The 23711-nt window shown below is 39.5% G+C and overlaps 1 pseudogene; it reads left to right on the top strand.

Moving 5' to 3' along the window:
• LOC149299118 (ryanodine receptor 3-like) overlaps positions 1-23711 on the top strand; it is a 208647-nt pseudogene that overhangs the window by 5791 nt on the left and 179145 nt on the right.

Here is a 23711-nt window from a genome sequence, read left to right as displayed (position 1 = left end):
TTGATGACCATCCACTTTGTTTTATAAAGGACACTGCGCTTACGCATAACCCATTTGTTATGCCTACTCGTTTGTAAGTTTTTAATCTAGATTAATTAAACAATATCTTTTTTTACTGCACTATTTCGTTCTTTATCTTCTACACAGAAGCGTTTAAGACGAAAGAAAATAAGGATTTTTGACGAGCTTTCAATTTCTTATACGCTTGTGAGTGCAACCAACATCTCTACTTTTAATATTTTTCATTTGACTTATTACACTATATTTGTTTTTATTTTTTTCCCACATATCTATGCGCCCCGACCTTTGTCTACATATCATTTGTTTTAACACTTATGAGGAGTGTTGATCAGCGGGAGCAGCAAGATTTGTAGGGTATTGTAATTTAATTTATTTTATATTCATTCTTCAAAAAAACCCACCTACTTGTGAAGGTGTTTCTCTTTTGTTCTATATTGCAGGACACAATCCCTGATTAAAGAGGAAAACTAGAGTCTTGCTCATTAACATATTCTTAAAGGTCAGTCTTTTGAGGTTAGTAGGTCCCAGAAGACACCTAGCGGAGAGCTAAACACAATTTTTTTTTTAATTAATGAGTATTCACAGCAAAAAAGGTATTTTCCATTCCAGTCACAGAATTATTGCAGTAATCCACATCTGTCTTTACGTGAAGAACTGAATGTGCACCATCATGGATATTCCAAGAAAAAATGTTTTACTGGGACGTATAAAACAGACCTTTATAAAACAACATTTATCTGCCTCCCTCTGATGATACTATATATATATATATATATATATATATATATATATATATATATATATACACACACACACACACACACACACACACGCATACAGATACATAGACAACAAAGGTGGCTTTTGGCCCTTTAATTAGTCACTTGTGTTAATATGAGTAGGACAGAGAAACTGCTATATTGGGAGGTGTAGAGAATCTACTATAATGCTCGTACATATTACCATGTCCACAATGCTGAACTATTCTCGTTCTTAAGTATGATGACGTCAAATCGTGCAATCGGTGTTTTACAAATGAGTCACTTAAGCACTATTTTTTCACAGCGTGGCAGTGTGCAATTACTCTGTGACCTTTATCATCTACCCCATTCTGAAATTTTAAAATAGAACCTGACTGATGTGTGCTATGTGGGCTACAAGATCGCAATGCGGGGTAGATAAGAGAAACACAGTGCAAATATAGATTTGTGAAGGTATATACGTATACACAATGTGTAAAGACAATAACTTAAACGCACACACACACATATATATATATATATAATGATTCCCAATAACCATGATATTTCAAAGTTTGGACAAAGTGCTCAATCTGTTGTCAGCAGAAGGCTTCCCATCTCCAGGCTTCACCCACGTTGGTTTCTTTAGCATCTCAGTAAGATCCACACCTCGGACGGATCTGCTGAGCAATGATTGAAGGCTTGCATTTGATTTCAAATCACATACCAGACATTGGGACAAAATGTCACCATTGGCCAATTTCACCACTGTGGACTTTAACAGATACTAATAAATCTAACACTACCTGCTATGTGTAGCAGCTAATCCATATGTGGCCTTCTAGCATTGTAGCGGTGCATTAGGAGGACACTCCTGACTTCTCACGTTCCCCATACGATGATGAAAAGCGGTTCATAAGGTGAACTGTGCCGTTTTCTGGTAAGAAGAACCCTCGTTGTCCTTCCAGCGAGCAGCCATTGGAGTTTAAATGAATGAAGCACAATTTATAGGGCATTGTAGCAGCTGAAGTGGTGTCTAAAAGAGCCAGGAGCCGGTTATAGCTAAAAGACCAACATGTAGATGATTATATCCCAGCACAGGCAAGGCTTTCTTTTTATTTATGGTTGCCTTGTGTCCATAGTAACATTCATAATAAGACAATATTACACTACCCGTTTTTGCAAGCTTTTTGTTTGCTCGATCCGCTTTTGTACAATTTCATTATTATTTAAAAAGCAATATTTTTCTTGCAATTATGCCGATTGGTGATTTAACAAAAGCACTTTCTTTTTGTCACAATGAATCTGCAACAATGTGAACCATTACAGCACCCAGGTTTTTACTTCTATAGCTATTAGTTATGTTTTTCAGGCCGATAGCCCTTATCTGTCATCACATAGTCCTTCCATTCTTGTTTCTGAGCGTCTCTTTATATCACAAGACACAATCATAATATATTTCAAAGCGTGTCTCTCTATTACACTGCATCCCTGACTCATTTACTGCTCAGAAGGTTAAAGGGAAACTGCCACCATCTTTAGCAATAAAAATATTAAAATACTGTATGTTTTTTTTAAATATTGTGTCATATAATGTTTTCAGACATTTCTGTGTGTCCTAACCTGACATCATAGTCCAGTCCCAAACAGCCTGACTCCTTATACCGCCTTTGTACCCATAGAATGGCTTAGTCTTAATCGCTCTGTCACAAACTCTGACAAACCAAGTCTATGGAGGAACAGACTTCATTAGGAATCAGCTCGGTGTGGTGTTGAACAGATAAAGCCAATGATAGCCTTTAGGTTTGTGGATAAAGAATGTTAATAAGAGCAAATCGAGATAAAACCCGCTTTATCCAATGGCGGCCTACATTACTGTATACAGCATTGTATTTTCCATGGGAATTCCTCTTCAAAGATGCTCTACCTATACAATATTATGAGGTCTGTAGTATTAGAACTGTGAAATGTCCACAGTTATCCAAAATAAGAGATGTTTTGTCTGGTTTTAGTCTGCGGTTTATTTTAAGACAATACTTAGTAGTCCAGTTTTACTCATACACTGCGCTCGCCAATCGCTGCATCATAGAATGGCCTTAATGTTCTTTTTTTTTCCTCCGCAGTATGTTCCTCCAGATCTTTGCATCTGTAATTTTGTGCTGGAGCAGTCCCTCTCCGTCAGGGCCCTTCAAGAAATGTTGGCAAACACAACTGAAAATGGCAACGAAGGGGTAAGTGACCATCCAGCCCGGTATTGTAGCAGACCCTCGAGCGGTTAAACTTTGTTCCGGTCATTTAGTCACGGCAGAGAAGTCGAGACGTGGAGTCCTGCACCGAGCTTCCCATTTTTAGTTTCCTAAAGGCAAGGTTTCACGTTTTGTCTGCATTTTGTTTGTTTTTTTCTCACTCTGAAGCAATAAATCAGATTCCCGCATATTCTTTTTCATGATGTCTTTTTCTATACGTTACAAAGGCTAGTAAAAGCTTAATAGAAAACCAATTCTCAACAGACCCCTTTGGCAGAGATAACGCAGCCCATTTATGAGGGGACATTATATTTCTGTTATTTCCGTAACATTACAGTTATAGTTAACCAACATTGTAATATCTGTTGAAATCCCGTAAACTTTCTATGCTTTAAGTTTTATTGATTTTTACAATAGTTGTATTCACCCAGGATGACGCCTGGTAAGTTTCCAGCTCTGTATATTGGTAGTTTTTACTGGGCAATGCGCACATTTATTTTTTCTTTTGATTTATTTATAAAATAGACTGGTTACACCTGTTATGGGTCTCTTTTGTTGAAATTTTGCTGAATCTTTTCTACTATTTTCTTTCCATTCTGATATACTATAGACGGGTCGAAATGGGTATGTTGCTTCTCCATTCCCCCCCCCCTTTTTTTTACTCTCTCCTAGCAACCTTTTGCATGAAGATTTCTAGATATTACGTAACAATAAGTCCTTTCACTTGTTAGTGTCCAGCATCTCCAAATAGCAACCCATCGCCCTTTGGTTAGGAACTGATGGAGCTCTATATGTTAGCAAAAGAGAATTGATCAATAACATGTCTTGTGAAGTTCATGAAACATGTATCGACTGCTTGTGTTTAGAAATCTATAAATGAATCTGGCATAATCCATATTTTCCCTATTCTCTCTGCCCCTACCGGGCGCTTCCATTCCTGGTTGCTTTTGTCCAACTTTTTTGAAAGTGTATTTTAATGTAGCTCTTTAAATAAATATGGCCCCTGATCCTCGTTTCCATACCTGGGAACCTGGGGTAAAGCCCCTTTTCCCTGGGTCTCCTTAACCCCTGAAATAGCCAAGGTTATCCTTCGGAGCATACCTACCAACAACCAAGTATCCACTATACTGTCCCTATATAGAAGTGAACAACCACCATATACACTTCATGGGGGGCACAAGGTGCTGTTTGGACAAAGCCATATGCCCTGATATTACAGTTTGTGCCGGGCAGGGGTCGGAAAAGATCAGTTACATACATCCCCAATGCTTCCAATACCACCATACTGTATAGGAAAACATACAAATGGCTTTTCCCAACGAGTTAATGGATGGAAAGTACAGTAGTAGATTTGCATTCCTATTCCTCAGCGCAAGTACCAAGATGTAAAAATGAGCAGAATTGTTTCAGCTGAGACACTTTCAGGGGAAAGGACTTCCTATCCAACTCCACTGGTTTCCTCTCTTCCTCCTTTCTCTTTCTCTCCATCCCTTTCACGTTCTTTCACTTTTGCTTGGACAGGTCTTCTGTGGATGGAGCTGTGTGCTGACTACTTGCCTTGTATTCTTTTTAAAAACAAACTTTTTCTAACAAGTTTCAATATTCCAGTTTTCTTGATTATCAGGAGATGCCTGTATACATTAAACTTTAAGGTTTGACTCTAAGATTACCCTTTACAAAACTATGTTCATTTGTACGTATTAAAGTGTATTAGAGGAACGGCAGCGCGCATCATGTGAAAGCAGCATTCCCATCGCATAACACCTATTAAGACACACACATTCTTGTGTTTTTAGAACCACAGTTGTTTTTTGTTTTTATTCTCTATTTTATCAGGAAATGCTAGGATTCAGCTGCATCAAAAAGGCATAAGTCATGTCATTAGTTTAGTTAAAAGAAAGAAGAAATGTCACCTTCAAGACTTTGTTGCATTTTGCAGTTCATTACACTTTAGTAAAGGTAGGGTTTTATAGATCAAAACAGATGGTCTGTATGATTTATACACCCGCTTTATTTGTATACCACTTGGTGTCATCATTCAAGTTAAGTTACTGTTACCCTTTAGGCCACCCGCAGCACCCAACTTAGTTGCCCTGGGCCTCGCATTTTGTTCAGAGCTGATTATGGGACCTCTTGGGCAGTTTGTTTAATCAAGTGTTTGGTACCAACCCCTGGCCAGGTCCTCTCTGACCCTTTAAATTCTTTGTGCCTCCTTAACCCAAACACACCCTCTTCCTTTAAGGAGCAGTAGGGCTCTGTGGGGCCAGCCCGGGAACTTCCCAGCTACACCGGCCTGTGATTGGTCTCTGCAAAAGAGTGACTGGCCACCACATATTTTTAAAGTTGACTTTGACTATGATTATGCAGTTCTTCCTTGGTTGATGTATGGAAGTGGAAGTACCTGAGGGGCTGCTTGCCTTTTTATTTCATTAGCACACCTGAGAACTCTCTGGGGATGACCCATAGCCTCCGTGCAAAGCTCTGCTTCCCAGAGTCTCCGGGTCACTCTCCTCTTTATCTGCAGCGGGGGAGGGGTGTTTAGCCACCCCCACTCCCAACCCATTTATTGTTATCTAGGACTAACCCTGCCCCCTTAGTGAGTAGTCATCCCCTAGAAGAGGGAGAGCCCTGGGTAGCCTACCCTAGAAACTCCCCAGTTATGTGTATCAGTGATCAGTCTGCACCGAGAGAAACCGCTGTGTATTTTCACTGCCAGTAATTCATTGATCAAGAGCTGAAAGTACTGCTGCTTTAAGATGGCATATAGTGTGTACACTAGAATATGTGAGTGTGCCAGACTGATACGCAAACATGAGGCATTACCCAGATCCTTATAATCTTAGAGTCACGCCTCTAAGTAACTAAACAGATCCCTGACTTTAAATGGTTTATATGCTGAATGGTTTTTTTTTGTTTCTAACTACAGTCACGTACATTCTAAAAAGGGAATGGCAAAGCGGGGGTTAATACATTATCACATACTGTAAAGTCCCAAAACTTTACAAAAAATTTTAATAATCTGTGACTTTGTGTTTACGCTCTGAAAATATTTACTGTAAACAAACATACACAATGTAAACAAATACTTTTTTCTGTTTCTTTAACGTGAAGTCGATGATGTGGAGTAACTTCTGTCTCTCTAGCTGTTGGCGGTTCTGTGGCAATACGTGGCACTGCATCGCACTGAGGTTTAATGAGAAGGGTGTTAGTTGTAGATGAGTTGTCCATGAAAAATAAGAGTTGCGGAGCTGAAATATTGTAAATGTTCAATTATTTCTATCAGGGCTATGTCTCTGTAACAGTAGATGTCTGTTGTGGCGGACGGTATTTAATAACTACCTCTGACCCTTTAGTACCCATTGGATTTTCCCCTTAGTACGCCATACATCCCATTTATTGCTAGTACACTAATGATGTAGTTATCAGGCAGCTGATTGCTTTATATGAAAAGGAATGTCTGTGATGTCTGTGTATGTATAGATGTATAGATGTATAGATGCATCCCTAGGAGTGTGGATGGAGCTGAGCTGTCAGAATGGAAGTGATGAGACAGCTTTTTGCGTGCCTTTAATTGGCGTGTTGTGGACCCAACAGCAGAGAAGCGGCCCATGGGAGAGCGTGCGGCTCGGACGCTCGCTTGTGCGCAGGTTTTGCTGATTATGCACAGTTGAGGTCTACATTCTGCTGGCAGCCTTGAGTTTTATTAATGCCTTCTCCCCGATGTCAGCGGTAATAAAAACAATTCTCCTTTGCAGATCGCAGTCCTGGATGTACAGTGCTTTATTTCACAGAGCCTCTTTTATGGTCTTTGAAGGTGCTCCTTCTAGGTGTCCCAAAAGATTGATAAACTTCGATATATTTATTACGCTGTATTCTGTGGGGATGTCAATAATAAGGCCAGACCCATGTCCTTTGGGTAATTTCTATCGATCAGACCCTGATCATTCTGTTGGACATTAGAAATGCATGGATTCCCTATCATCAACTTTGAACCGTATGCCATATGCTTTAAACATATATATATAAATATATATATAAATATATATTCAGTCCATGTAACAGAGCTGCAGAAATGATACATTCGTATCTGCTGTGTTCAGACCTTAAATGTTGGCTATTCACTGGAAGCTGTATGTCTTACTGGGTTCCTGTTGATGACATACGGTACTAAACGCACTTCCTAGGGATGAATAGATTTAAACACAGAATTTCACAACAAATAAGAAGCCTTTGGTCCATCTAGTCTGCCCAGATATAACGACTCAAACCAGAAGAATCAGAAGAATCTCTCATCCTGTCTGCAGGAGGGGTAAATGGCAGGAACCGGTGGAGAGGAGCAGGCCCTGCGCTACTGGAGGGCTGTGATTTTTTTATGTTTTATTTATGCTCTCAACCCCCTGCTTCTGCTTTGGCTTTATTGACCTTTAAGATAAAATAAAGATGTGATTTGTAACTGCGCATATTTTAATAATGTCCTGGCTACTTGAATGGTGAGAGCGTTCCTAGCCGGAGCCTCTTCATTCATTCTGCAACCATGAATGATCAGCCGGAAATCTGCTCAGTGCTCCTTTTAATTTTATAGGGACGTATTAATTGTACCGATATCTCCTAAACCGTAGGCAGATTGCAAGAGAACTCTACCTACTTAGTCTCAAAACAGGTAGTTATGTCGGGGGACAGGTACAGTTTAATTAAACTATCTCTCAGAATAAGTTCCTTCAACACCATTTAAAGTAACAACTGCAGCTAGCTGCCAACATGCATCACATTAAAATCTAAGTAGACAATTGAGATTAAACTGCGGTATATTACTGCCGATTTCAGGAGTCTTAGGATCCGGTTTGGTAGTGTTAGAAATTTGGTTTTAATATTATTAATAAGCATTATATTTTAACAGTCAAATTAACTTTTTCCTGCCCAATTTTATTTTTATTGCGTCCTATGTTCAGAGAGGTATCGACTGGGTGCACAGGGACAGACGGTGTGTTTGTTTAAGCTGTAGCCTTGTCAGACTCTGAGCTCTCGGGCACCAGGTTGCTACTACAGATCATACAAATCATACAAATCTGATCAGTAAGCTTAAAAAACACCTGCCTAGGATCGTTGCGGAAAGTGTGTGTGGGGAGGGAGCTATTTTCCTTACTACTTCAATCTGCGTTGGCTTCTGAACCCAAAACGCTCATTTGTTCATCATTTTCCTGAATAGCTGGAGCTGCAGAAGAGCTTAGACAATGATTTGGGCAGTGGCATGGTTATAGCTTTATGACAGTTTACAAAACCCATGTCAGGCTTAATTAAGAGGTCTCTGAGCCTTTTGTTCTTTCATACATTGGCAGTTTAAAAACCCTGATGACCAGTTTCCAAATGTTGCGTCCAAACAGCAAAAATAGGTCTGCCTAGTGGTAATTTGTGACTGTACATTTAATATTAAAGGAAAATAATTAAAGTATAACCATTCCAACGTGCTTTATATCAGCATATATACCTCATGCAGTCTGTGCCATTGTTTCATTTGTATGATTTAGTACAGTAGGTCACGAGGAGCATCTGCGGAAGCCAGGACAACTAAACCATTAAGTCAATGCCTTTTCTTTTTCATACCTTGGCCCCGTTCTGACTAGACAGGTTCACTGAAGGAACCAAATTCATGCACCTACGGTATTTTAACACCATATTATCATATGTAGCAGGAGTCAATATTAAACCGCTTGACGCCATAACTGAGCCGTGAAAGTCTTTCGAACGACTTAAGGCTCAGCCTCTACAAGAGAGATGGAGCCAAGAATTCTGTGTACAATCTAATGTTGGTAATGTTTGCACTGTTTACTATGTTACTAAGGAAGTAAAAGTAAAATTTCCCAAAATAGTTGGTAACCTTGTGTTTGGTAAACATTTCCCTACAGGAGGCTTCTTTAAAGCCCACAGATTTTGAGTACTGTTCATATAAAAATCTACTTGTCACCTTACTGTAGCATGGATTTACACAGCTACCAACAAATGCTTTCAACTGTTGGGTCTACTTCTATTAATCAAATCTTTCTAGGAAGATTACAGTGTTAATCCTTCCCGTGGGTTTAATCCATTATGCTTGCTGCAAATCTGTGTTGGAGTTTTTTGATCACCGTTTCCTTTTTTAAATTCCTCAAAATGCTTCGCAGAAGTTTACCCGGAAGGTAAGGCATGGTACTAACGGAAAATACAGTAACCGCATTGCTTGCAATGCATATCCAGGCAATGTGTCGAGGAGATATAGATGAATGCTTTTTCCTTCGTGAGAAGGTGCAGGTCTGGTGTGGCATGCAACTGATATTAGACTTCCTCTATAAAAGGAACCTACAGACATTCTTTTTGTAATTGATTTGTGTTGTCATAGACTTGATACATGGCTTGGCTGCCCAAGACTTCCAAGTGTACTCCTGAGTCTTATTATTCCATCACGAATCAATATGTTTCGAGCGCATCTCTCCCACTCTTTCCGAGGAATGAACAAAAGCAAACTGTATACCTGCATTTGCACAGGCGTCATATCGTGACATGTTCTTTACTGTACCCCAGGCCTCTCATGGAGGTGGACACAGGACGCTACTCTATGGTCACGCAATCCTACTTCGACATTCCTTCAGTGGAATGGTGAGTTCTGACACTTACGCCAACATTGCCTCTAAACGGGGAGAAGGCCGTAAAGATGATCCGACTTGCACTCATATGGGAAGTATATTCAGATATCCTCCTTAACAAGCGTGTTTTTATTCCTGTATACCTTTTACAGTACTTGACATGTTTGACGACATCAAGATCCCTGACAGATAAACTTGCATTTGATGTGGGACTGCGGGATACTTCAACCGGTAGGAAGTGATTTGACAGTTAATTCACATTTCTCCTTCTTTATAGTAATATTAGTTAACTTAAGTTCACATTTCCTTACGGAAGACCTACTCTCCCCATAACTTTGGTCTTCAAAGACACACGTGATTTGGTGCGCAGGATTTCATAGTAAATTGCATTTATTTTGGTATGAGATACATTTATTTTCACGCGGACTAAATGCTGAGAAGACCATTTGAATTCTGATTCTAGGACCAAATGAATGAGCGTGATTATGACTCGCGAGGTAGGGTTTGTAGAGGAACAGGTCATGCAAGGTAGTGGCTGTAGTAATAATGTATTTTACGTTGAGGTGGCTATCACAAATACATAACAAACACAAATGTTATATATAGTACATACATACCATACAAGACTAGTTGAGATTCAAGCCTTTTAAAATAGAATGTTGAAAACAGATACTGTGATTGATTAAAGTTAATGGTTTAAGGTTAACATTAACTTCTGTATTTAAAAAATTGATTTGGAGTTGAAAACTGGAATTGTAGAGCATGGACACCTGGGAGTTTAGTGGCAGGATTTAAACTGTTATTCACAAACACATTTTGAGGCAGTTTAGTAACTGACTAGGCAGAAACAAGGGCGATGTTAATCAACGTTGGCTGGAACAGTTAAAGTCTTTGGACTGGAAAGCCAATTAAGGGGTGATTGCGCTGGATACGTGATTTATGAACTGATCAGAGCTTAGTGGCCGCTGTGTAAGAACGTGTTGTAGTCTGGAGATATTCCCGTTATAGACTCAGTTTGTCTTTGTCCAGAAGACAAGTTAGATAAGCGTTGACTCCCGTATTGTGTTACAGCAGGATAACACAAATGAGACCTGATTCACTTTCAACTGACGAGCAAGTAAGCCAACTACTGTACAGGACATAGACTGTGGTATTGCACGGTTTGTTTCGTTTAATTATACAGCCAAGAGGTAAAGCAGTATATTTAGATGTTTATTAGGTTAGGAGGGGTACTTCATTTTAGAGGTTTATAAGAATATTAATCTAACAAGTGAGGATTACTATATACAAGAGTGATCTCCAAGGAAAAATGAGAACCAGAAGAAATATAGGGAATTAATTAGTACTTGCTTCTTTGTAGGAGAGGCTTGCTGGTGGACAATACATCCTGCTTCCAAACAGAGATCAGAAGGAGAAAAGGTTCGGATCGGAGATGATCTCATTTTGGTCAGCGTTTCCTCCGAAAGATACTTGGTATGTGTTTCTCAACATCAGCATTTTCTACTAACGTATACTACTGGGAGCGGTAGTTCTATCTTAGTTTACGTAATGGCTGCCATTGCTCCATGTTTGTAGGTAGTATTATCGTTATTATCATTATTACTTGTTATTTATTACGTGCTAACGTATTCCACAGCACTGTACAATTCAGACATTGGATGGTTGGCAAGTACTTAAAAACACTTACAATAACGCTCTATGAAGCTGTTATACAAAGTTTCTAGCGAGAACGGCCCCTGCTCATACACTGACAAGTAATTAAGACAAAAAAAAGTTTGTGTAAAAAAAAAAAAGTCTGCCTAAAATGTTGTTACATATCAATACAAAAAGTATACTGTGACAAGATCAGGACGATAAAAGTCTACAGCCATATGTTAAGAACAGCTAGCGTTCAATAAGACTTGTGACCATTGCAGTTTGTAAATATGTACAATATACATGTGTTAATATTAAACATTTTTGTTAGGGCTAACTACTTTCTTTCGCACCAGCCATACGTGTTCCATTCTTCCTTAGAAGCACTAGTCAGTAGTAAATACTAGTTTAGAACGTAGGTGGCTTTTATTCTATTGTTATTATTATATGTGTCTTTTTTCCCATACAGCATTTGTCCATATCCAACGGGATGGGAAACATCCAAGTAGATGCCTCTTTCATGCAGACCCTGTGGAATGTACATCCGACATGCTCTGGGAGCAGTGTGGAGGAAGGTGGGTCATCAGTGCCTTTCTGAACGTCTGTATTTTATATGCAGTGGCTTCCACGTGCCTGGGGAAATGATTTAAACTCTTAAATAAAGAATGCTGGTGTTTAATTATTAAAAACGCTCCTTTTTTATTTTCTTACCTCTGGACTTCAGAGCTACAATAAAAGCATACATTTCTTTTTACCATAGATGCCTAGTGCTTCTCAAACCACTTGGGCTGCAAGGTGAATTTCATCGCTTTAGCCTGCTACGAGCCGAGCGCCTGCTACGAGCCGAGCGCCTGCTACGAGCCGAGCGAGTTTCATTCATTTGTCTTTCAATACTGCACATCCCACCACTGGGATTTTCTGATGATCTCCAGACCATCCTTGGAGCCTCAGGGAAACAGCTGACGTTAGGGTTTTAGTTCCCCTGGCTGTTTACTGCTCATCTGTCTCTGCTAAATGGCCCAGAACATCAGATCTAACATTAACATTACAATTGACAGTAGCTGAGACCCCAGTGTTTTCACCCTCGTCATACTGTGCTCACTGCCCTTAAGATTTGATTATGACGCACATAGATACGCGTCACGTTTATGTAACCTTGTTTTTGTCCCTACTGTTTACTAGTATTCAATTTTACTTGATTTTTGTATTGTTAAATGTCAGTGCTAGGTTCTGAAGCCATTGACTAAGCTTGCAGATACGTTTATTTCCTGTGAGAACAGATGTTTCTGGCCCTTAGGAAAAGGACAAAGTTAAAGTTATGTATTCTGACAGACAATAGTCACACATACAGTTTTCCTTGTGTATTTCTTGCTATGAATTTCTAAAGCTACACAAGACATATGAATGTTGCTGGAAGATGAACAATTCCCTGTACTCTTTATAATAAATGTGGCCAGTATAACAGAATTTGACCATTCAGCTTGTGTAGTTTACCGTGTAGTAAACTCAGACCTTAATCAATCCTTGGTCTTGTCTTACATTAAGGATAGTTTTATGCCTATCCCATGCATCCCTCTGTTCCAGTAATCTCCTTTCCTCCAAGCTATACCTATTACTATCCTTTAGTCTTTCCTAATCATTTTTAGCATCCAAACCATTTAGTAGCTCTCCTTTGAACTCTCACTAAAATATCAATATCATTCTTGAGATGGGCACTCTAGGATGCTACTCAGTACTTTAGGGCCTTGATTCAATATACAAGACTAACCTACAAGCGTTCTCAGACACATAACGACTGTATGACCTAATCACACATCAATATATGCTGTGAGAATGGCAAAACCACCTAACCATCAGTGAGATTTATTTAATCAGTACAGACACATGTTTCTAATTGAAATAATTCTGAGACCTCAGCCAACTCAAATTAGAAACACGTCTGTTCTGATTTATGTTGATTGAAGTGTGTGATAAGGGTAAACATCCTTTTTGTGATTTATTTTTGCTTGGCTGTGCATGTGTAAATATACGATCGTTGTATGCACTGACTTCCCTACGATAAAATACATTGAGGTCCATGCAAAATTGACTCCATTATGCATTGTACATGAAAACTATATCTTTATTGACGGATAGTTCTGTACCTATATGTTCAGCAGTTAGTCTTTATACATAAGGTCCTTTGCCATGTGTGAACTAATATTATCCAAAGAATATGTGTAGTTATATTAAATGTATCTGCCTGAGATGATAAATTTGCCATTCAACCAACAGATTGTTATTAAGCTTTTATTGTTAAAAGAAAAGATTGCAGAAGTTTATGGGGCAATGAAAGGATTATTGCTTGTCGATATTGTAATTCCCACTCTGTACCTACATCAAAGATGCCAAAAACAGCAGATATCCCTCCAGGATTTTATTATTTTTCCGGTAATCCTCAGGCCTTTACACTGTGTATCCAGGAACAAGGAGGCAATTGGCCAATTTATTAAAGTATAACACTATACGCGTGGCCAGCCTCCCGAGCGCATAAGGGGGTCATGTAACGCAATGTTACGTGACCCCCACACAAGAAGCTCAACAGCTCGCCAAGTGCAAGCAGAAGATAAAGTAAGCTGAATACAGAGTGAGAGATATGCTTCAAAGTGCTGCCACGGGGCCACACGGGTGGCAGAATACTCTTCTGCTTTTAGCCGAGCTCCAAGAGGAGCTTGATATCTCAAATATTCAAATAGAGCCTAACACACCAACTCCCATTTCTGATATGTACTTTACCTATTGTATTCTTCCACAGGCTATCTTCTTGGTGGACATGTGGTGCGATTTTTCCATGGCCATGATGAATGTTTGACAATCCCATCTACTGACCTGGGAGAGGCCCAGCATAGGTGGGTTATATCAGCCATAAATATGCATTTTCACTATATATATATATATATATATATATATATATATTCTAATAGAAACTTTACCAGGACCCTACAATGAAGTCCACAGTCAGTTGCTTTCTTTCCACTAATACTCTCTGGTACTCACGTATTGGCACATTAATACCAACCATGTTCACGAATAACAGTAGTCTTTTAAATACTAATTATATAAATATGCTGGGTATCAATCTGGCTAGATGTTCGGAATAAAGCTTTACTTTTGACAGTTCCTAGTGTCCAGGATACGGAGGGGTAACTATGTGGGCAATGTATGGTTTTATACATCCCATAATCTGTGTCCCTTCTTCCATTTTGTTTACATTCAAATATACGGTCATATAGTCCCCAACTGGGAATACAACATCTTTTCAGGAAAGCTAGTGCCAGGTGCTTAAAATAAATGTCATTTTGTTTTAAATATGAATCTAGAATCCTTTCTGTTGAATGTGACAAGAAAGCTTATGAATCTATTCACGTTCTGTTGTACATTTCTGTTGGTCTGTAATAACCTCTTCATTCAAATGACTTTTAGCTTAGCTACAGCTCAATCAGTTCTATCCCAATCAAATTTCTCTATTACGTTTCCCCGGGTCAGATTCTGTTCTCATCAAAATGGCTTCACTTTTTGTTCTGGGCGTTCGTTACCACCATGGTTTTATATTTGTTTTTAACAGCATTGTTTGCAGTTTGCATTAAAAGCAGCGTCCGCTCGAATGACCATTCCCAGTTCCCAGAGGAAACCACTTTTTCAACCAGCTCCTGAGACACTCGAGGTTGCTGTATTATTAAGAGGCAATAATTTGCTGCTTCTAACATCTTATATCTCCTCCTAGGAAAGTGAATTACGAAGCTGGAGGAGCAGGTGTCCGTGCCAGGTCATTATGGAGAGTGGAGCCCCTCAGAATAAGGTAGCAGCCTTTAGATTTATATTTAATCATCCAGCTGGATGGGTTATTCCTATCGTGCCACACTTGCACATCTCCATACTCTGAGTTTAAATGTATAAATGAGCATGTGTCATTTGTGCAGCTGGAGTGGAAGTCATATCCGATGGGGGCAAACATTCCGCCTTCGCCATATTACTTCTGGGCAGTACCTGGCACTGACGGAGGACCAAGGATTAATGTTACAAGACAGAACCCAGTCAGACACCAAGTCATCAGCCTTCTGCTTCAAAGCATCCAAGGTGAGACCTTCTAAGCTGTAGTGCGTATGTCTCTGTAATTCATTATGATTCCAATTTTATGGTCAAGAGTACAGCATGACATTATGTCTGTCAGTGCTAGAAAATATTGGTAATAAACTCTGCGATCAGAGCTCACTTTGTGGAGTATTGGGAGACTCATTTGAAAAGCCCTTAATGTTGAAATGCAAATAGTTTTCTTGGCGTACAGTTTCCAAAACGTTTTTGCCAGACGTTACACAACACTTTTCATTTTGGTTCCCAGTATGTATTTAAGGCTGATGGTAATACAATGTGGGTTTCTTCAATTGTAGCGATGCATAATTTATACACCATTCGTTAATTTTTTCTTATGTGTCACCGGCCACATCAAAAGACCTGTCCCAGACACTAATAAGCTCCACTTGGTGTTGCTTTTGGAAGGAGATACCCCAAAACCCACAGTTCATTTTGCCTGCAGGACAGTGCTGCTCACGCCTTCATGTCAAAGCTTTCTTTCCTTGTTCATTTTAGGAAAAGTTGGACTCCGGCCATAAGCGTGACATTGATGGCATGGGAGTAGCGGAGATTAAGTATGGAGATTCCATCTGCTTTATTCAACACGTTGACAGTGGCCTATGGTTGACCTACAAAGCTCAAGATGCCAAAACAGCAAGGCTGGGACCACTAAAGCGAAGAGTAAATTCATTAATATGCAATGATTGTGCATGCAATCCTAGATTATAATTACTACATGCATAGTGTTTAATGCTTTAGGAAATACAGAGACCATAAAGTCATGGGTCACACACCATATTTAGGTCTCAAGTAGCAGGAAAATGTTACATACGTTTACAGGCACTTGCATGTTACTTTGTAAACTAGTATAAAATAAGAGAAATAAATATGAGCATTATGCAATACATTTTACAATGTATATGTTACTCTGGGGGGTCTGTAGATGAGGGTCAGAGATGAATCCAAAAGTTCAGTACTTGTCTCATAGACATGAACATGCAGTATGTATCATAAAGCTAGACCCAGTCAAATCTCATTAAAGCTCAATTGCCAGAGAGGCACTTATTTTCCGGTGGGCAAAGCCATTGAGTAGCTTGAGCTATTGGATTGAATCTCCATTTGAACCATCAGGGACTCAACTTGAGACAACTCATGAAAACCCTTGAAAATCTTGGACGACACACCAAGATCACTAAACTCTCACCTTTGTATTTCTGGGAGTTACACTTAGTTTTAGTGCTCAGTTTCAATATTAGTAAGTTGAACCTTTGTTATAAATTGACTCCTGTGATGTGAAATTGGTGGCAATCCAGTAATATTCAGGGATGTTACCAGTAAGCGTGTACCTGGTTGGGTGACTTAACATAGAGTTTGAATAACCATTGGTTATCTATTGTTCCCTTCTGTATACATTGTCAGACACTAATAAAAATCTTAATTTGGTTAAAATGTATTGAGCAAACGGATTTCGATCACTCCGATTTACGCATTGCTGTAAATATAGATGCAGCCACATAATAGAGACATTCAAAAAATGAATGAAATAGATCATGCTGCAGTAAGAGGTCTCGTTATATATTTTCCTTGGCTATGTCTCTCCAGGCCATCCTTCACCAAGAAGGACACATGGACGATGGTGTCACCTTACAGAAGTGTCAGCACGAGGAGTCCCAGGCTGCAAGAATCATTCGTAACACCACAGGCTTATTCAGTCAATTTATCAGGTACAGCTAAAGCAGAATAAAACATCTGCCACAAGTAGCTGTAGGTATTAGTAGATGTATATGCAGCAACTTTAGCTTCTACTGTATATTGCGTTGTGTCCAGAGCCGGCCTTAGGTGTTCTGGCGCACTGTGCGGACTACTCTTCTGGCGCTCCCCCCATCCCAAAAAAAGAAAGTAAAAAAATCTTGTCACAAAACTTTCCTTTCTCACTATCTATCCCCCTTTATCACTATCTACCACCTCTGCCCCTTCTCACTGCCTTCCCCCTCTGCCCCTTCTCACTGCCTTCCACCCTCAGCCCCTTCTCACTGCCTTCCACCCTCAGCCCCTTCTCACTGCCCCCCCCCTCTGCCTCTTCTCACTGCTCCCCCCCTCTGCCCCTTCTCACTATCTACCCCTTCTCCCTACTTCTTATTATCCTTACTTACCTTATTGAGTCCTGCGGTGGGAGCGGGAGGTGTCCGTCTTCCCGCTCTAAAGCGGTGCCGGCATTTCATGTTGAGCGCCGGAATATGATGTCATATTGCGGTGCTGAACATGAAACGCCGGCACCGCGACCGAGTCACGGAGAGTGAGGGGCGCCGAACGGTTGCTGAAAACTTCACGAGCGCCCCTGCCCGGGACTTAAATTAAAACATTGGTGTTTTTTTTGTTGTTTTAACTTTATTTAACATCCTCCATGTTAAATAAAGTAAAAAAAAACTTTATTTAACATGGAGGATGTTAAATAAAGTTAAAAAAAAACAACAAAAAACTATGTTTTAATTTAAGTCACGGGCATGCGCCCCTGTTGCCACGGCGCCCTATGCGGTCGCACAGGTCGCACACCCCTAAGGCCGGCCCTGGTTGTGTCCTGATGCAAACAGGTAGAATATATTGGAGGCAAGCTTCCTTTTTAATATTTCAGGCATGGCTATCTGCCACCGTTTGCTCATATTTGTTCAGCTTGTAATCATTGATACGATTTAATACATACATAGTTTTCATCACCAGATTAGTAGACATCACAGTTTAGATATGGATCCCACCTTATCCCTTGAGAAATTCCTGCATATGTGTGGCCTATATTTGGAGGTCTTGATTGCACACATTGGTGAACAAAATGTCACCAGTCCTTATCACCAAAACATGGAAAAGCTGTCTCCACGGTTGTAAATAAAATCATTTAGAAAAACATGTTAATAAATTGTGGAAGTATAATTACCTGTAAAGACGGACGCAGCTCACATCTTACGGAAACAAAACACTAAACCGAGGTATTCCTTTTATTAAGTAAATAATGTTTTTACTTCAATAACGTTCATTGCCGTGTTTACCAGCTGATGCTATGTATTATCGCTTAATGTGCATTGCATATAAAATAAGCTTCATGCCTGACCGCAGATCATCCTATCCGCTCTGGGTGGTAGTGAACAGGGGAAAAGGATGATAACCGGAAATCTTAGTAGGATACATTGTAAATGTAATTGGTTTTGTGCCGTTTTTAATTTCTTAAGTGATTTGGATTCTCTGACGGGAAACAACCGGACGGTCACAGCCCCCATCGCCCTGCCTATTGAGGAGGTAGTTCAAACCCTGCAAGACTTGATTGCTTACTTCCAGCCTCCCGAGGAGGAACTGGAACATGAAGATAAACAGAATAAACTCCGTTCACTAAAGAACCGACAGAACCTGTTCAAAGAGGAGGTACGAGGATAAGACCCTTTAACAGAGAACATTCTGCTGAACAAATGTATAAAAAATCTTTTAAGATATGCCTTATCAACTCAGCGCCTTTCCCAATACATTGGAGATTACTCTCCAAACTTCATCCTGCTCTAGAGATTATAGTAATCAAGTCTTCATCTTTTTGGAAGGTCTGAGAATGATTTAAAGTTTAAAGGGAAATTAAATGCGTGAGCGTCGATAGGATTTTTACCAATAGGACTGAAGCCATAATCAAAAAGGATTTCTGTTTTCTGGATTTATACTTTGGTCCACAGAAATATTGATTTTTCTCCCCAATAAAAAAAATCCTCAGGTTAACACAACCATATCAGCGGCACATATACCTTTAATGCTTTGGTAATTCCTTGGCTTCCAGAACACCAGGCACCATGTTGTCACGTGTAAATGAATTGCAGCAAGACAATACAATACATTATTGTACAATTTAGACATATAAACTTTTTGCACATAGATCTACTACACGTATAAAGATATTCTAGAAGCAATTTGTGGATAAACTGCTATATCACAGTGAAAACCAATAGAAACCCCAAAGGAATCTACAACATCATTTCTCCAGTTTACCTCTTCCGTTATCCGCAAAATGGGAAAACTGCTTAAGAACCCGATGCCCTTTGCCAAACGTAATTTTACATAATTCTAGATTTGAGACATATATATATATATATATATATATATATACTTGCATTTGCCTAAACTGGGATGTGTCTGTTTGCGACTCAGGGAATGCTGGCATTGGTGCTAAACTGCATTGACCGACTGAATGTGTATAGCGGTGCAGCACACTTTACCGAAATCATAGGGGAGAAAGCTGGGCCAGCATGGAAAGAAATTCTCAACCTTCTCTATCAGTTGTTAGGTAAGTGTGACTATTATCCACAGCATTTACCTTGGATCACAAACTGATAAACGATCTACTTTCGTTATACATCACTACGCCTTTATTCCAGGAGCTTCTCCGTTGTATGTCTTTAATTAGTTTGTTTGCTGTTTACCAATATTTACTTGGTAAACTATTTTTTTATGAAAAGGGACTGGTAACCTAAATTTGACTCTGCTAACTGGCACACCTTACAAATGCCTAAAAGGAGCATTTTAGGTTACGTAGCACAATATGTTTATATGTTTATTAACACTATGTTCTCTCCTCAGCTGCCCTCATTCGCGGTAACAGAAGTAATTGTGCACAATTTTCCAATAACCTGGATTGGCTTATAAGTAAATTAGAGCGTCTTGAATCTTCATCAGGTGTGTTCATGTTGTGGGGCCAATATTGACTTATTATTAAATTATATATATATATATATATATATATATATATATATATATATATATATATATTATGGAACCCTTGACGTATACCTTTTTATATACAAAATAACCAAATGTTTGTAACACTGGTACTTCTTGCCGTGTAGACCTGTCCCATTTATACTCTCAAGCAATGAGAAACAACTCTTTCATTGTTGGGGAGGGAGTAAAGACCAGGATTGAAAAATGATGTTTACTGTACCTTATACTCAGACTAGCAATTCCACCCTGTGACTGATTTACACTGAATGTATATATTTTATTACAGTGTATGCCCGATATGAAGTCATTTTTCAATACAGTGTAATGCTGAGGCAGATCATACAGAATACCTGTGTTTTGTATAATGGTGGCTCATATCAGTCACCACAATATATATGATGTGTTCTTGTATCAATTTAAAGCTTGTAAGTGTGTTTGTTTCTGGCCTGCTGTTATTAACCAGCATTACTGTATATAGGTTTTAACTAGGATTTGCTTCTGCTATATGTTCTTGCAGGAATATTGTAGGTTCTCCACTGCATCTTGATTGAAAGTCCAGAAGCATTAAATCTAATTGAGAAGGGACATATCCGCTCTATAATTTCTCTCCTGGACAAACATGGACGGAACCACAAGGTAAACGGCACAAATGTGCACAACACATAATTACAGTTCCTATCAAGACCAACTCGATTCTAACTGGGACCCTCCACCAAAACTATATAATGTCCAGACTTTCATTCACTTCATACATGTAAACCACAGAAGTCTAAAGCTGTGTCCTTTATTAGTACACCCCATGTTGTGGTTACTGAGCAGCTAATCTACTATTTCACTTATATCAGGTTTTCTGCCATAATGAGATCTTAAGGCTTTGGGTTTTCTAAGCAATCCCTTGTTTGTAGTCACTGCTGTCACGACAAGATCTGCAATCTGACAAATTATGGTTTAAAGTCACTATATTACTGGGATATTTTCCTGCTGCCCCAATCCAGCCATATCCTGGACTTGTACGTATGACCAGTGCTAGAGCTGCTAAAATGTGGATGTGTGTCCTGCCAAAACACGTACAGTCAAACCACAGCAAGTAACATTGCAGTGACCACATGGCCTGGTTAAGTTTTAGCGCCAAGCCAATTAATCAGATCTCTTCATCACAGGCTAAATTTGATGCACAACGTTATGAGAGGGTTTCCATCCATACTCAAGCCTCTATGAGGATGCTGCCTGCCACAGGTGCAAGTGATGGTGGGTGGGCTGTGGGATTCTATATTCTGACATATAACTTTTCATTTCTGTTTCGCAGGTTCTGGATGTCCTATGTTCTCTCTGCGTCTGTAATGGAGTTGCAGTGCGCACAAATCAGAACCTCATTTGTGACAACTTGCTACCAAGGAGAGATTTACTTTTACAGACCCGCTTGGTTAATAATGTCACAAGGTATAACATAGACTCATTCTTTTAAAATAAATCATGCTGCTGCTATAATTTTTTTTGCTGTGCTTTTCATGGTTATAGTGTTGTGTTCCTTTATCAGGAATCCTTTAGAGCTGTTAATCTTATGTGTGCCATCTAACACTGGGGTCTATTCACTAAAAATGCCAGAGAGTTGACAATTTAAAGTACCGGATATCACTATGCATCATGTTCACGTTACTATATTCTCGTGTACTATACAAGAGAACACATTGGTGATCATCTCCTGCAAGATGGGCTGAGCTGGTCCTGAGCAATACAAAGGTAATGTGGGAGATTTCATAAAACTCTCCTTACTGATTTAACGATCCGTGTAAAGGGTCTGCTCAGCCCAACTTCCAGGAAACGCTTAATGGGGTTTGCCTTTCATAGTGCAGGAGTGTTATCATTATTCACATATTCAACCATTGAACAACATGTAAGACATATAATAAATGTAAGACCAAACAAATGTGTTTATTTATTGAAATTGTTTGTAAATGATTTGTTTTACTTGAGATCTTTTAGTAGGAGACTCAATAAGCATTTGTTCTAGTGTTGAATGGAACACAAATATGTATTCACAGAGCTGATGATGACAATTCATAAAGGTCTTTTTAGGGAACAAGCGTCATCAGGTGTATCATCATGCGAAAAGTCACACACCTCTGAGATAAGATTTTTTTTGTGTGTGTTAGCAGCCTGTGTAGTCTTACACCATAGAATTTTTTCTTTGTTTCAGTATGAGGCCAAACATTTTCCTGGGAGTAGCAGAAGGATCAGCTCAATACAAAAAGTGGTATTTTGAGACGATCATAGATCAGGTGGATCCATTTCTGACCCCGGAACCCACTCACCTGCGTGTTGGTTGGGCCTCCACCTCAGGTTATGCTCCGTACCCTGGTGGAGGGGAAGGCTGGGGAGGCAACGGGGTGGGTGATGATCTTTTCTCTTATGGATTTGATGGTCTTCACCTATGGTCTGGTAAGTGTTTGCAGTCATTGACTTCTGTGAGTTGCGCTATACATTGTGCACTTGGGTTCGTTAATAACATACACCTAGTATCAGTCTGTCGGTTGTTAAGTACATGTTTTCACAACAAGGCATTGATCCCCACGTAGTCTGCTGAACATTAAACTAAATAGAAACAACATTCCTTGGATAGTTAAATATTCACGCAAATAATTCTTGAACCATGTCAAATAATGCTCCATTCATGTTTTCATTTGACAAAAGTGTGCATCGATAGAAATATTGACCATTACCAGCATTTTAATTGTATATTTAGCGTGTATCATGTTTTGCTTAGGTTTTTAGCTGACCGAAAGAGGTTCTGATGTTTAGGATACATGACTTGTAGTCATGTGTAGCACTAGTTCTTGTAACGGTTCTTACTGTCAGTTTTACTTGCCAAGTACAAATGGCTGTGCTGATAGCATTACTAACACAAAACCAGCGACCAGTGGTTACTTGTAGGCTTTAATATGTAGACCCCTGCTTATCATTTCTCTCTATATCATACTTCAATCTTTACCGGCAGGGTACATAACACGGTTTCTTTGAGGCTGCGTTCTTTGAAATGCCAGCTTAGTTATGTGATTAATATGTTTAAGAATTGGAATGCATCTGTGTCTCACGTCTGCCACGTGGTGGGATTACAGTGGAGGGCATTATTCATGTTCTAACAAGACCTAGTTTCCTGCGCATAAGCCAGCAGCACTAAAATACAGCAGGTGTACATTGCATGATCTATACTTCATTCAGCGGACCAGGGTTCCAGATTCCATACAAATAATGACAAAGGATTCTATTCTGTGGGTGGACGGCATGTAACTTGTAGGTAACCGACAAGCAGTTCTTGCAACTCTCCAGGTTCACCACTAACCACATTAGGTGCACGTGTTTTCTTTTCGAGTACCTAGGAACACTTCAGTTAGAGAGCGACCTGCTGGTTACCCCTGCATTGACATGACCTTATTACCTTTGACTTTCATGTATATGGCACAATTTTTATAAAATTTTTTGGTTTAAGTGGAGCCTATAGAGAGAGAGCGTTTGGGACAGGCACCCCCTTCCCATTCTATGTGCTTTAGTAATTTATCATATGTATGTTCTGTTTCTGTATTGCTTCCCCTTAACGT

The sequence above is a fragment of the Sceloporus occidentalis genome, unplaced genomic scaffold, assembly GCF_023333645.1.
Source record: "Sceloporus occidentalis isolate IW3139 unplaced genomic scaffold, rSceOcc1.0.p SCAF_29, whole genome shotgun sequence".
In the NCBI taxonomy this organism is placed as follows: domain Eukaryota; kingdom Metazoa; phylum Chordata; class Lepidosauria; order Squamata; family Phrynosomatidae; genus Sceloporus; species Sceloporus occidentalis.
The sequence above is the reverse complement of the archived record's forward strand: the minus strand, read 5'-3'. Positions and strand labels throughout refer to the sequence as shown.